This window comes from Moschus berezovskii, chromosome X (genome assembly GCF_049115385.1).
Source record: "Moschus berezovskii isolate FMDL1 chromosome X, NW_MosBer_1.0, whole genome shotgun sequence".
Lineage (NCBI taxonomy): Eukaryota > Metazoa > Chordata > Mammalia > Artiodactyla > Moschidae > Moschus > Moschus berezovskii.
Genome location: NC_142488.1, coordinates 129938825 through 129954286, shown reverse-complemented (window position 1 = coordinate 129954286; position 15462 = coordinate 129938825).

Here is a 15462-nt window from a genome sequence, read left to right as displayed (position 1 = left end):
GCTCAGTGTCACTAATTATCTGAGAAATGCAAATAAAAACTATAAAGGTATCATCTCACTTTCCTCAGAATGGCCGTCATGAAAAAGTCTAGAAATAATAAATGCTGGAGAGAGTGTGAAGAAAAAGGAACCCTCCTATACACAATGGAATACTACTCAGCAATAAAAAATAAATATTGCTATTTGCAGCAATGTGGATGGACCTAGAGATTATCAAGCTAAGTGAAGTAAGACAAGGCAAACACTATATGATATCACTTATATGTGGAATCTAAAAAATATGATACAAATGAACTTATTTATAAAACAGAAATAGACTCACAGACATAGAAAATAAACTTATGTTTACCAAAGTGGAAAGAGGCAGGGAATAAATTAGAAGTTTGGTATTGGCAGATATACACTACTATATATAAATTAGGTAAACAACAAGGGCTTACTGTATAGCACAGGGAACTATACTCAATATGTTGTAATAAACTATAATGCAAAAGAATATGAAAGAATGTATATGTGTGCATATAGTATCTATCTGTTTATGTATCTGAATCACTTTGCTGTACACCAGAAACTAACATATTGTAAATCAACCAATCAACACACATGCACAATTATTTTGCTTACAACCTACAACCTGGCAGGCTACTTCTTTCTAGCAGAAGCTCCATTTTCCCAGCCTTGTCCTTGTAATTAAAAATTTGTAGGTCCTCCTCCTTCACTGTGATACAGTGTATGGCTTATAAAACTGTTTTCTGAGTTCTGCTCCAAGTCAAGTCTTCTCTATACTTTTAGTTGCTCAAACAGGTTGGTTTTGAAACATTCTTCCAAATATTCATGTTTAATTTGAAGTTAAAAGCAAGCATGAGTTTGTTCTCAGGGCCAGGGAGAGGCTGTGATGTGCCAAGGTTCCTTTTGGCTGAGGAAACAGAAAATAAGCATCAACAGTCCTAAGAACCAATATCTGTGGTAAGGATTTCTCTGCCTTAGACTAATACAAGAAATGAATTTAGGCATGAGTAAGTCTATCTTGGAATAATACTATCAAAAGAGCATCCACCATAGCCAGTCCCTTGCACTCCTTTCCCTAGAACCCCATAGTTCTAGAGCTAGTGATTTGCAGGACACAGTGCAGCTCTTGTTTTTTGTTTGTTTGTGTTAATATGGCTATGCTGGGTCTTAGTTGCAGCATGTGGGATCTTGCTCCCTGTGTGCTGTGCTTAGTCGCTCAGTTATGTCCGACTCCTTGCAACCCCATGAAGTGTAGCCCACCAGGCTCCTCTGTCCATGGGGATTCTCTAGGCAAGAATACTGGAATGGGTTGCCATGCCCTCCTCCAGGGGTGTTCCCAACTCAGGAATCGAACCCAGGTCTCCTGCATTGCAGGCAGATTCTTTACTGACTGAGCCACCAGGGAAGGCCTCTAGCTCCTTGACCAGGGATCAAACCCCAGCCCCCTACAGTGGAAACACAGAATCTTAGGCACTGGACGTCCCAGGAAGTCCCTGCAGCTCTTGTTGAGGTATATTCATACATTCAGATTGAGATACCTACTTCAGAGTTCTCCCCCAGTTCTTTATCTCCTTTTCAGGTATCTCCTAAAATAATTAGGGACTTCAAGGAAATACAGGCATGAATTTGCCAGTTCTGGTTTGGGATTTCACCAGGGGTAAAGCTGGGATTCCTGGTGCACCAGATTGGTCTGCTGGCTCTTTGTTCTTGACCTTCATGGGACAGCTGTATGTTGGTGGTGGTGGTGGAGCGGTTCTCTATGGAATCCAAGAGTCTCAGACTCTGAGCCCTATAATGATGAGGATATGAGAGGGTGCCTCATGCTACTGAATGTAGGCAAGATTGGCTTATAAATTTGAATACTAAATTATTCCCTTGCAGTCAGTACAAGACCTTTCCATACCTGTGACCAGTTCATTTTAAGCATATTTTCCCAGGACCAAAATGCCTGGAAACAACTTTGGTCCCTAAAAGGTGGCTGGGAAGCATAGACTTGAAGACCAAAGAAAAAGGTCTGAAGAACAATTTTGTGAAAGAATGTGATAATCTCACATTTTGGTGGAGTGGTATCTATTGAGGCAAAACGACGTCTTCTTCTTGCTCTATGATATTGATTTCTGGAGGGGAGGAAGTTTCTGGAGAAGGACCCCTTTGTGTAAGGAGCCTGGGGGCCTTCTAAGAGTGAAGTGTTGGAGACTCCAATTCTTCTTTCTCTGAGTTACAGAGTTCTTTTTTTCTTTAATTATTATTATTTTTTTAGCCAAACCACATGGCTTGTGGGATCTTAGTTCCCTGACTAGGGATTGAACCTGCTCTGTGGGAGTGAAAGCCTGAGTCTTAACCACTGGACCAGCAGGGAAATTCCCCCATGAGGTGCAGAGTTCTTAAAGCTTCTTTGGTTGGACGAAAAGGCCCCAATGAAAGCGTAGTTGAACTTGGTTAGATGGAGGTACAAAGAGATGAGGCAGCTCCCATCTCAGAGCCCTCTGTTCTCATCCCTCCTGAGCTGGTTGTTTTCCAGGATTCCTACACATCAGCTTTTCTAGCATTTCCCTTGTTTGTGCTCATAGACTGGATCACTTTCTCCTACATTCCTTGTCTTCCTCTTTATTGATTTACTTCTTAATTTTGAGGGACTACATTCTCTAGTAACATCCTAAGAAATGTTATGGGTGACAAACTTTTTAAATAATATTCTTTGCATGGCTGTAAAATATCTTCAGTCTACCTTCATATTTCTTTGGGATTTTGGCTCAGTAAAGAATTCTAAGTTGAAAAGTATTTTCCCTCCATTTGTCATGTATTTTTTCCAGTAGTTTCTAGAGTCCAGTATTGCTACTGAGAAGTTCAATCCCAATTTATTTTTACCCCTCTGGAAATATTTGAGTTCTTTTTCATATCCCTGGTATCCTGAAAAATTCATAAGGGTGTGTTTCAGTGTACTTCTTTTTTTAAAAAAAAATTATCTCACTTTGCTTTCGATGGGCCCTTTTAATATAAATACTTGTGTTTTTCAGTTCTAGAAAAAATGTTCTTCTATTTCTTTTCTGATATCTTTGAAATGCCCCTCCCCATTTTCTTTCTTCTTTCTCTCTTGGGCTTCTGTGGGATTCTGGGCCTCCTGAATTCATTCTTTCTGTCTCTGCTCTCTCACTCAACACTGCCAGGCAACCCGCACTATACTTTCCTAGAAACCCAGTTTTCCACTCTAAAAACAGTGAAGAGGAGGAAGAGGAATTCCTACCCCCACTCTTTCTCCTTACTATCATCTGTTGACATCAATTCATGACGTCAGAAAGAAAATAGATACAGGAGTCTTGTTAAGATGTGTTACTGAGATGAACTCCTGTGGAGGAGTTGGGAAGAGAAGGAAGATGGATTTGGCAGAAGTCAACTGGTGAAGCATCCTGAACAGAAGCCTCATCCAGCCCCTCTAGTAAGTTCTGGAGATGGGATTATTTGTCAGAGTGGCTCCTGTTTGGAGCAAGGGAGCTAGATCTTGATACCCCATGCTCTTCAGTCATTGGGTTGCCCTTGGCAGAGACCAGGACCTTGGCTTGGGTAGCTCTTTTCAGTTTAGGCAATCCCTGTGGGATGCTGACAGCAGAAGCAATTTATCTAGCAGCATTTTCAGCAAATGGAAGAATAAATCCTTACCTCCAGAAGAGGGACCTGAATGGCACATCACAGTTTCTAATGCATCAGCCCCCCTGTTCCTTGCTGGTGCCCAGGAATTGGCTCAGAGCAGCCTGTCTCAACCAACACTGTGTTTTTCTTCCCAACTTCACATTCAGTGACATTGAGATAGTAGCCTGAAATTGGCCCTTTAATGGAATTTTTTAAATGTTGCTAATCATTTTCCACTCTAAGAGCTCTCTCTTTTTATTAAACTCTGATTATTCCTTTTTCATGCATGCGTGCATGCTAAGTCACTTAGTCACATTCAACTCTTTGTGACCCCATGAACTGTAGCCTGCCAGGCTTCTCTGTCCATCCATGGAATTCTCCAGGCAGGAATACTGGGATGGGTTGCCATGACTTCCTCCAGGGGACCTTCCCTACCCAGAGACTGAACCTGTATCTCATGTATCCTGCATTGGCAGGCAGGTTCTTAACCACTAGCGCCACCTGGGAAGCCCATTCCTTTTTCATAGTATACTGTTATTGTTTATAGTTTATAATAATGACTTAAATCTTACAGTGTATAAACAATTAGCATTGTTTTTAAACGTCTCCATTCCCTAAATTATGACTGTTACTTCCATGGATTTTTTTCACTTACCCATCCATCCATGTGTCATCTTGTCATCTAGGCACTATTTCATGTGATGACGATACAATAAACAAGACACAAAAGGTACCTGTCCTGGAGCTTCCAAGCTCATGAAGGTAGTTGTACAGTCCACTAAGAAATGTGAAAACATATAATTTAATGGAAGAAAATCATCTTTGCTATGAAAGAATGAAACAATGCAATAGGTGGACTGGTGGGGGGCTGTTGTTTTGAATAGAGTGCCTAGGAAGTTGTCTTTGCAGAGATAACATTTGAGCAGAGACCTAAGAACGGGCTTGTTGCAGGAACAGGAAGAAGGCTAAAATGGGCAGAACAAAGTGTACCAGGAAGCAGAGTGCTAGGAGTGTGGGGAAGGAGGCAGGGCCAGATTATTTTTGCTGTTTATCTTGGTCTGTCTTTGCATTTGGTGACTTATATCAGTCAAGGAGAAGTGTGGAGACGAGTGGAGAAATTACTCCAGAAAGAATGAAGAGATGGAGCCAAAGCAAAAACAATGCCCAGTTGTGGATGTGATTGGTGATGGAAGTAAAGTCCAATGCTGTAAAGAACAATATTGTATAGGAAACTGGAATGTTAGGTCCATGAATGAAGAAAACTGGAAGTGGTCAAGCAGGAGATGGTAAGAGTGAACATCGACATTTTAGGAATCAGTGAACTAAAATGGACCAGAATGGGCAAATTTAATTCAGATGACCATTATATCTACTCCTGTGGGCAAGAATTCCTTAAATGGAGTAGCCCTCATAGTCAACAAAAGAGTCCAAAATGCAGTACTTAGGTGCAGTCTCAAAAATGACAGAATGATCTCTGTTCATTTCTAAGGCAAACCATTCAATATCACAGTAATCCAAGTCTATGCCCCAACCAATAATGCTGAAGAAGCTAAAGGTGAACAATTCTATCGAGCCTGTGCTCTGCAACAAGAGAAGCCATCACAATCAGAACTGCACGCTCCAACTAGAGAGTAGACCCTGCTCTGCAGCTAGAGAAAAGCCCGTGCAGCAATGAAGACCCAGCACAGCCAAAAGTAAATAAAGAAATCGTAAAAAAAAAAAAAGAAAGAAAGAGAGCCCTATGATGGGAGACCCTTGAGTAGCAGATTTTGGATTTTTTTTGAAGGCATTTCATTTCTGCTGCAACATCTCTGCTCTTTCACTGGAGTGAGAGTGCTATGTGTGGCTGGGGTCTAAGGTGTAAGGGGTGCAGCTGGGGGGACAGTAAGGACCTTGCCCACACAAAGTCTTTTCATGAATCTTCCTGTTTTTAGGCGCACATCTCACTGTCACCTTTCAGAGTACCTGATATTTCCAAATCCCCAGACTTTCCAGGGTTCTCCCAGGCAAACTGGCTCCATTTGATCCATATCTGGTTTCTTTGAGTTCCAGCCTCCCCTTATTCAGCTTTGGCTCTCTCATATCTAATCAGCCTTTATCCAGTTTTGACTTTCCAAATTGTGGTGAAATCTCCTGTTTCAGAGGCCCTTTCCCATTCTCTTCATCTTTGTGGATTTATACATTTAAAAACAATAATAGTGTGATCTCTTAGAGAATAAATCAATAGTGAATTTCACCTGTGGCTTCAAAACACTCAGGCTCATTTTTCCATGTAGTGGGAAGAAGGTGGGGAAAGGAGTGTCCTTCTTTGCATCCCAAGAACCACAGGGGCCCAGGAGAGGTCTGCAATAGAAACAGAAGCACAACTGGTGGCTAAAATCCAGTCCAATGCTATAGACTATCCAGGTCTTAATTGACAGCCCAGGCTCAGTGACCTGGTAGTGGTGGTGAAATTCTTCTCCAACTGCAAGGGTATTTGTTACAAGTCACACAAAAAATCAGCATTTTATTAAATACTGAGATAAGGTTATCTTTCTCCCTGTAACACACTGTTCCTCCTGGGGGAGGCTCAGATGAGGCTGTTCTGTCTTGGCTTGAGTGTCTCCAGATAGGATGACAGACAAAGATCTTGGGTAGAATAAATTATCATAGAGGAAGAAGGATAAGATCCTAAGAAAAGAAATCTGGCTGGGATGAAAAAGCGGGGAGGAAAAGAGGAAATCCAAATTAGGGAAAAGGAGGTGATCAAGATCAAGAAGAGAGCTGGGAATTGGGCCTAAGGCCCCCATTCTTCCCCTCTCATCATCACCCTCTCTTAGCTTCCCTCTCCCCAACAAATTTTTTTTTTTTTACATTCACACTTCATTCTAAGTTTACTCCTTCTGGACCTGTGGAAACAGACAAAGGGTACAGATTCCAAGAGAACTGATAAAGAACTTGGAAACAGGAAAAGATGCTTAACCCCACAAGTAACCCAGAGTCAATCAGCTCGCCAACAGTAAGTGACCTTGGAAAGATTTTACACAGGAAAGGGTGGTTCTAAGCTTTGAAAGTGAGTGTAGCTCTGGTTTAAAATTTTAACTGTGTACATTCAAGATTAGACTTTTTAAATGACAATGCTTAAGGAGAAAAAAATATTTTGTTAGTTCAAAAATATCAAGGTCTCAATAGTATCCCTCACCAACTGATGAGTGGATAAACAAAATGTGGTCTAACCATACAATGGAATATTATATTTTAAAAAATATTTATTTATTATTTATTTATTTGGCTGTGTCGGGTCATAGTTGCAGCATGTGGGATCTAGCTCCCTGACCAGGGATCAAAACCAGGCCCCCTGCCTTGAGAGCACAGAGTCTTAGCCACTGGACCACCAGGGAAGTCCCACAGTGGAAAATTAAACTGTGGAAAGAAATGAAGTGCTGACACATGCTACAACATAGATGAACCTTGAAAATGGTATGCTACATGAAAGAAATCAGACACAGAAGGTCACATGTTATATTATTCCACTTCTATAAAGTTGTCCAGAATAGGAAAATCCACAGAGACAGAAAGTAGGTTAATAGCTGTCTAGGCCTGGTGCTCCTGGGGGAGCTTGGGAGGTGATGGCTAAAGGGTATGGATTTCTTTTTGGAGGGGTGAAGTGTTCTACAATTAAATTATTATACTCATTGCACAACTGTGAGCACTGAATTATACACTTTAAATGGAAGAATTATATGGTATATGAATTCTGTCTCAATACAACTACTACCAAAATAAAAAAAGCATGGGTACTAGAAAAGTAGAATCTTAAACGATGATATTACAATTGTTAATAGGTGAATTTCTTCATGGATTGGGAGACTACACTTTGTAAGGACCATGACTGCTTTAAGAAAGAGGAAGTCTGAGAAATTAAAAAAAAAATTTTGGTTTGGAATAATATACTCAAGGTCCAGATTTGAAAATCACAATTCATTTGTGTGATTGTCCTCACTTCAAAAACGCTAAAATTAGTTAACTGACTAGTTCTAGTTTTGCTACAAACTAATAGCATGAGCTCAGGCAACTCAGTCTCTCAAAACCTCAGTTTCCTCACCTAGAAACTGGGGATAAATAAACTGTATCTACCTTATAGGTTTCTTAGGAGGATCAAAGGAGATAAGAGATGAAAAAGTACTTAAAGTATGAGTGAAAATGAACTGTGAAAATGAGGGTGGGACACATTATTAGTAGTAGTAGTAATAACAGCAACCCTGGCTTATAGCAAATGAAGATGGTGACCTGCTGATCTTTTTAAAAATCTATTTTATTTTATTTTACATATTTATTTATTTAATGTACTTATTTGGCTGCACCAAGTGTGATTTGTTGCACATGGAATCTCCCTTTCACCATGGAGGCATGCAAGCTCTTAGATGTGACTTCTGGGATACAGTTCCCTGCCCAGGGATGGAACCGGCCCCCTGCACTGGGAGCATGAAGTCTTAGCCACTGGAGCACCAGGGAAGTCCTTTTGTAGCTTACTGTATACCTAACAGTTGTACCTCTTACTCCCCTACCCCTATCTTGCCCCTCCACCTTTCCTCTCTCCATTGGTAACCACTAGTTTGTTCTCTGTATTGTGACCCGCTAATCTTACAAAGACTTGCATCTTTAAATTTGGCCTTACATAAAGTAAACAGCATGTTTTATATATTTCACTGCTCATTGTTACTAAAGAATATATTATTTGAGAAATAATGAAGGAACAAATATAATTATGGATTTAGCATTGGTTTATTACCTATACTTTCTTTTATTAAAGTATAATTGTATCATAGAATATGATACTAGCTTCAAGTGTACATCACAGATTCAATAAGTTATGAAAAGTGAAAGTGTTAGTCACTCAGTCATGTCCGACTCTGTGAACCCGTGGACTATAGCCCTCCATTCTCCTCTGTCCAGGGAATTCTCCAGGCAAGAATACTAGAGTGGGTTTCTGTTTCCTTCTCCAGGGGATCTTCCCAACTTCGGGATTGAATCCTGGTCTCCCGCATTGCAGGCAGCTTCTTTACCATCTGAGCCACCAGGGAAGCCCAGTAATTTATATACATTTTGAAAGGGTCATCACAATAAGTCTAGTTACCACCTGTCATCATTCAAGGTGATTATAATGTTATTGACTATATTCCATATTGTACACCTCTGTGACTTATTTATTTTAGAGACTTATTTTTTTTATAACTGGAAGTTTGTACTTCTTAACTCCCTTCACCTATTTCACCTATACCCCACCCCCTCCCTCTGGCAACAACCAATTTATTCTCTGTATCTATGAGTCTACTTCTGTTTTAATTAGTTTTTTAAAATTTATTTATTTTTATTTTAGATTGAACACTTGCACTTCTTTTATCCTCATGTGACTTATATAACCACTCTGGTGAAAGTGGTTTTTTTTAATTAAGCTATTTACATTAACACTCTTCAGAATTTCAGTTCACCGTAATAACTACTTGTTTGGGTAGTAAAGAAATTCAGCAGTAGAATCGATTTCCATTTCATTGTTTAAGCCTGAACTCATTCATCATGGCTAATGTGGAAAGACGTGGTCCTAGTCAAAAATTCGAGCTGGGGAGTAATGATTCCAAATTTCTAATTCTGACGCAAATTTAGTCCCAAGTAGTTAACATTTACATTTCCAATATTTTCTTATACTCTGAGTAGGTACCCAAAGCATTTCATAAAAGGACTGCCAACATTTATAGGAACAGTTGTTTTCTCCACGACAAGTATAATTGCATTGGAAATATTCTGAAAGCATTTTAAAGTTACTGTTTTTTTTTTTTAATTATACCTCAAAGCCGAAAAAAGAAACGAAAGAAAAAAATGGGACTTCCCTGGCAGTCCAGTGAGTAAGACTCCCTGCTTCCTGTGAATGGGGTGTGGATTCGATCCTTGGTTTTGAAACTAGATCACACAGGCACCACAGCCAAGAAAAACCAAAACCATTTGACCATCTAAACAGGGCAAAGTTTGAAGTACTCACTTCCTTTAACAAATGACAGAAATTAAAATATTTCCCTCTGAGGGGCTTCCCTGGTAGCTCAGTGGTAAAGAATCCACTTAGCAATGCAGGAGACACTGGTTCAATCCTTGCTATAGGAAGATCCCACATACTGCAGAGCAACTAAGCCTGTGAGCCACAACTTTTGAGGCTGTGTTCTAGAGCCCAGGAGCCGAAAGTACTGAGCCTGAGTGCCACAACCACTGAGGCCTGAGTGCCCTAGAGCCCATACTTTGTAACAAGAGAAGCCACTGCAGTGAGAAGCCCAAGCCCCACAAGTAGAGAATAGCCCCCACTCGCCACAACTAGAGAAAGCCCTTGTTGTCAGCAATGAAGACCCACCATAGCCAAAAAGTAAGATAAATAAATAGATAAATAAATCTTGAAAATGATAATGAATGAAAAGATTTCTGTGGAATTTCCTGAGGAGGGATAAACTTTAAGTCATGCCCCGCAGGGCCTGGGCTCAGATCAATTAGTTTATAATATCTTGGAGGTCTGGTGTCAAAGGGATGCCTCTATGTTCAACATGCTTTTGTGGGTTTATGTATACATACAGAAGGTGCCCTGATGCCAACCCAGAATTAGATGAGATTATGTGTTACATTAATCACGACGTATTAGTTGGGTTTGTTTGGTTGCAAATGATAGAAATCCAATTGCAAATAGTTGTAAGCACAGAAGAAAACGGTTTAATCTGTGCAACTGCAGGTTCTCTCTGAGTCTCAGACTTACCTCACTCTTAGAACTGACAATTCCAGAAAAGATTTACTCTCCCTTTCACTGGCTCCAGAAAGTCCTGGGATGCTATCTCATTGATTTACACCTATCACAGTGGCCAAAGAAACAGAATACATAGAGCTACTAGGCCTGGGTCACCTTTCCACCCTGGAATGGGGTGGTGGGTATGTGGTTACTGGCAGTCTTGTGTGCACCACGTAGATTTAGAGTGGAGCAGGGATGGTTCTACATAGGAATACTGAAGTACACAGGTGCTAAGCAGACAAAAATGGCAGATACCCGTTATTGTACAAAGCAAAGAACCTAGCACAGTGTGCAACTTGATACAGTCCTTTGTATAATATAATCACATCTAATCTCTACACTATGGACAGAGGTTCATGACATTGTATAGGAGACAGGGATCAAGACCATCCTCAAGAAAAACAAATGCAAAAAGGCAAAATGGCTCTCTGAGGAGGTCTTACAAATAGCTGTAAAAAGAAGAGAAGCAAAAAGCAAATGAGAAAAGGAAAAATATACCCATTTGTATGCAGAGTTCCAAAGAATAGCAAGAAGAGATAAAAAAGCCTTCCTCGGTGATCAGTGCAAAGAAATAGAGGAAAACAATAGAATGGGAAAGACTATAGATCTCGTTAAGAAACTTAGAGACACCAAGGCAATATTTCATGCAAAGATGGGTTCAATAAAGGACAGAAATTGTATACACCTAACAGAAGCAGACAACCCACTCCAGTGTTCTTGCCTGGAGAATCCCAGGGATGGCGGAGCCTGGTGGGCTGCCGTCTATGGGGTCGCACAGAGTCGGACACGACTGAAGTGACTTAGCAGCAGCAGCAGCAACAGAAGCAGAAGATATGAAGAGGAGGCAAGAATACACAGAAGAACTGTACAAAAAATATCTTCACGACCCAGATAATCACGATGGTGTGATCACTCACCTAGAGCCAGACATGCTGGAATGTGAAGTCAAGTGGGCCTTAGGATGTATCACTACGAACAAAGCTAGTGGAGGTGATGAAATTCCAGTTGAGCTATTTCAAATCCTGAAAGATGATGCTGTGAAAGTGCTGCACTCAATATGCCAGCAAATTTGGAAAACTCAGCAGTGGCCATGGGACTGAAAAAGATCAGTTTTCATTGCAATCCCAAAAAAAGGCAATGACAAAGAATGCTCAAACTACTTCACAATTGCACTCAAGGAAATGGCAACCCACTCAAGTATTCTTGCCTGGAAAATCCCATGGATGGAGGAAGCCGGGATCGAGAAGAGTCGGACACGACTGAGCGACTTCACTTTCACACACTAGTAAAGTAATGCTCAAAATTCTCCAAGCCAGGCTTCAACAATATGTGAACCATGAACTTCCAGATGTTCAAGTTGGTTTTAGAAAAGGCAGAGGAACCAGAGATCAAATTGCCAACATCCACTGGATCATTGAAAAAGCAAGAGAGTTCCAGAAAAACATCTATTTCAGCTTTATTGACTATGCCAAAGCCTTTGATTGTGTGGATCACAATGAACTGTGGAACATTCTGAAAGAGATGGGAATACCAGACCACCTGACCTGCCTCTTGAGAAACCTGTATTCAGGTCAGGAAGTAACAGTTAGAACTGGACATGGAACAACAGACTGGTTCCAAATAGGAAAAGGAGTACGTCAAGGAGTACATCAAGGCTGTATATTGTCATCCTGCTTATTTAACTTATATGCAGAGTACATCATGAGAAACGCTGGGCTGGAGGAAGCACAAGCTGGAATCAAGATTCCCAGGAAAAATATCAATAACCTCAGATATGCAGATGATACCACCCTTATGGCAGAAAGTGTAGAAGAACTAAAGAGCCTCTTGATGAAAGTGAAAGAGGAGAGTGAAAAAGGTTGGCTTGAAGCTCAACATTCAGAAAACAAAGATCATGGCATCTGGTCCCATCACTTCATGGGAAATAGATGGGGAAACAGTGGCAAACTTTATTTTTTGGGGCTCCAAAATCACTGCAGATGGTGACTGTAGCCATGAAATTAAAAGACGCTTACTCCTTGGAAGGAAAGTTATGACCAACATAGACAGCATATTAAAAAGCAGAGACATTACTTTGCCAACAAAGGTCCATCTAGTCAAAGCTACGGTTTTTCCAGTAGTCATGTATGGATGTGAGAGTTGGACTATAAAGAAAGCTGATCGCTGAAGAATTGATACTTTTGAACTGTGGTGTTGGAGAAGACTCTTGAGAGTCCCTTGGATAGCAAGGAGATCCAACCAATCCATTCTAAAGGATTGTCCTGAATATTCATTGGAAGGGCTGATGCTGAAGCTGAAACTCCAATACTTTGGTCACCTGTTGAGAAGAACTGACTCATTGGAAAAGACCCTGATGCTGGGAAAGATTGAAGGCAGGAGGAGAAGTGGATGACAGAGGATGAGATGGTTGGATGGCATCACTGTCTCAATGGACATGAGTTTGAGAGCTCCGGGAGTTGGTGATGGACAGGGAGGCCTGGCGTGCTGCAGCCCATGGGGTTGCAAAGAGTTGGACACGACTGAGCGACTGAAGTGAACTGATTCCTGTTACTCAGATTCCCTCTGTTCTACCTAGGATAGGTGAGATTTATGGATTTAGACAAATGGAATGAAATCTTATCTCATCACTGTTACTAGAAAGAGGAATTTGTTATAAGCCTAGTTCACCCTCAGCCTTGAAATACCACAGGACCTGATTTCCAAAGATGTTCTATTGTTTGATCTGTAGCAAGGGCCCCAACGATTGCACCGAAGAGCAGTTGCAGGTAGGTAGATCTGAATGTGTTATGCAAATTGGAGAATAGAGTCATGTATTTTCTTCTTTTTTTATTGAAGTATAGTTGATTTATAATACTGTGTTAGTTTCGGATGTGCAGCATAGTGATTCAGTATTTTTGCAAATTATACTCCATTCAGTTCAGTTCAGTGTCTCAGTCGTGTCCGACTCTTTGCGACCCCGTGAATCGCAGCACACCAGGCCTCCCTGTCCATCACCAACTCCCGGAGTTCACCCAAACTCATGTGCATTGAATCGGTGATGCCATGCAGCCTTCTCATCCTCTGTCATCCCCTTCTCCTCTTGCCCCCAATCCCTCCCAGAATCAGGGTCTTTTCCAATGAGTCAACTCTTCGCATGAGGTGGCCATTAGAGGTTATTATATGATATTGGGCATAATTCTCTGTGCTGTACAGTAGATTTTTGTTGCTTGTCTATTTTATACATAATAGTTTGTTACATTTTCTTCTTTTAGCCTTTAGAAACCCTGAGATTAGTGTTTTTTCCAGTAATGGTCCACAGTAAATTAAAAAACTGTTATTCATCCATTATTACTTTATTCACCCATTCAATTAACCAATATTTCAAGTGTCGGCTATATTCCAGGCCCCGGAAGACAGCGCTTAATAAGCTCTTTTTCCTGTCCTCATACTGATGAGAATCAGTGATAGCACAAAGGGTCATGACAGAAGGGGAGTGGCTCAGGAACTGTGACCAAAGCTCCGATTACTTCTGTAGGGGAAACTCCTGGGAGATTTGCTAAGTCAAAGGATATGTACATTTTCAGGGTCTCAATTCTGATTGCCAAACTGCTTTCCAGAAAGTTTGTGGAAACTAAAATCCTGCATGCCTATGTCTCAGTCAAACAAACCAAACAAACTATCCAAGTCAAAGGCTTTAACAAGGCAACCTAAGTATCTATCAACAGAGGAGTGGATAAAGAATATATGGTGTATATATATATGCAATGAACTACATCTCACATAAAAAAGAATGAGATTTTGCCATTTGCAACTTGAATGGACCTGAAGGGTATTATGTTTAGAGAAATGTCAGACAGAGAAAGACAAATACTGTATGTGAAATCTAAAAAAATAAAACAATATATAAAAAATATTAAAAAATATAATAAAACTCACAGATATAAGAACAAACCATAATTATGTGTGGGGAAAGGTAAAGTGGGAAGGGAACAATAGGTGGGGGATTAAGAGGTACAAGCTATTATGTATAAAATAAATAAGCAACAAGGATATATAGGGAACACACAGCACAGGGAATATAGCCAATATTTTATAATAAGTATATATGACATATAATCTATACAATTTTTGAAATACTATGTTGTATACCTAATACTAATATAATGTTGTAAATCAACTATACGTCAAGAAAAATAGTTCAATGGCTTTTAACATAGTCACATACTTGAGCATCCATCAGCACAATGAATTTTGAAATATTTCTTCTCCCAAAAAAGGAATTCTAATCCCTTCAGTTGTTACCCATACTCCCTCCATCCTCCCATTCGCTGGCAATCATTATTCTATTTTCTGTCTCTATACATTTGCCTATTCTGGACATTTCACATAAATGGGATTATAAAACATGTGGTTTTTTTGACTTGCTTCTTTCACTTAAGCATCTTGTTTTCAAGGTTCATCCTCATTGTAGTATGTACAAGAATTTCATTCCTTTTTAAAGCTCAATAATAATCCAGTGTACGGATATATCACATTTTGTTTATCCATTCATCTATTGATGGACATTTAAGTTGTATCAACCTTTTGGCTATTATGGATAATGCTGCTCTGAACATTCATGTACAGCTCTCTGTGTGAACACTTCTTCATTCCTCTTGGGTAGATTCATGGGTGTGAGATTGCTGGGGTTATGTGGTAACTCTATATTTAACTTCTTGAGGAACTGCTAGACTGTTTTCCACAGTGGCTGCACTATTTTACATTCTCGTCAACAATGAATGAGGGTTCCATTTCCTCTACTGTTTTATCAATGCCTGTTATTGTCTGTCTTTTTTGTAATATAATTATTCTAGTGGACTTGAAGTGGTATCTCATTGTGGTTTTGACTTGGATTTACCTGATGGCTAATGATGTTGAACATCTTTCTACCTCCTTCTTGACTATTTGTATATCTTCTTTGGAGAAATGTCTATTTAAATCCTTTGTCCGCTTTGAAACTGGTTTGTCTTTTTTATCTTAGAGTTGTAGGAATTGTTTATATATTCTGG